The following is a 1,309-nucleotide window of genomic DNA, read 5'->3' as shown; positions in this document are numbered from 1 at the left end:
GGCGCCATGGTCCTCTACCCCTGCGTGGTGTATGACCATGGGCCCGAGAACGCTCTCGAATAAAAATCCTCTTGCAGTTGCAGCAAGACCATTTCTTGTGGGTGATTTTGGGGTGTCGCCTCTCCTGAGTCAGAACGTGGGCAAGTCCTCACGTTGTGGGTCTTTCATTAGCACACTGACTTCTCTTGAATGCCATCATCTGGATGTCCCACCGATGCTATGAATATATCGTCTTTCCTGTGACAGCAAAGTTGTAAACATTACTTTTTTTTTTTTTTAATCAATTCCCCTTATGTGTGAATGGAACTTGTGGTATGAAGAGACTGAACTCATGGAATGGTGGCCTATCTATCAGAAAGGGGTGTTTTCAGGTATAATTAAGACCCTTTGTTAGTGGATCTGACCCAAAAGGACATTGTCCTGTGTGGTCCCAGACTAATCAGGTGAGCTCTAAAATAGGTGTATTATGCTACACCCACTCCAGTGAAGTCTGCTTGACAGGACAAGAGGCCTGGAAGCACTCACAAGGCAAAGAGTTTCAAGGAAACTATGCCTCCTGGAACCTTGACATTCCCATAGCCCGTATACTCAAACCCTATGTTAGTTTGGTGTATGGATCCACATGCTCTCTTTCAGTATTGTTTTATTATAAGTGCCTTTAAGGATTGATTTCTTGACATAGCTAAGCCTTTGCCAGTGTTCCAATGTCCTAGAAAATCATTAAAGCTGATGAGCTTGGAATTCAGTAGGAATTCAGTAAGATAGTTACCTATTCAGTGAGGTTCAAATTCACTTCTAGTAGAGACAGTGAAACTAATTAGGCGTTACAAAGACAAAGAACGGAGCTAGAATAGGTCAGGGCTGGTCTGCAGAGTGATTACTTAAGACAGTAGCTGAGTCTCACCCAAACAAGGGAATACACAATGGCCTAGTGAATAGGTGGGTTAACCATGAAAGAGTTAGGGAATCCCCCTGAGACAGGTTTCTTCACTAGGCCCAAAGAAACAGCATAATCAGGCATTTACTAAGAACCCCTGGTGGTGGGCTTAACAATAGACTAGCATTACACCTGGCTCCCTTCTTAGTGGTAAACAGCGGCCTGGTCCCCACTATCTTTTGTTGTATACATTCCTTTTGTTTTGTGTCACTGTAACTCGGGCGAATGTGTCTTGCCTGGCTTGTCTTGTTTTTTTCTTCTGTATAAAAAAAGTCTGGTGTTCGTTTGGACAATACACTCAGATTCAACACGTTCTCTTGTGTCATCTCTGTTTGTCACTTGTCGACTCCTTCACCCACCTGCAACCAGAGA

This window comes from Mus caroli, chromosome 7 (genome assembly GCF_900094665.2).
Source record: "Mus caroli chromosome 7, CAROLI_EIJ_v1.1, whole genome shotgun sequence".
Taxonomy (NCBI): Eukaryota; Metazoa; Chordata; class Mammalia; order Rodentia; family Muridae; genus Mus; species Mus caroli.
Note: the sequence above shows the minus strand (reverse complement) of the source record.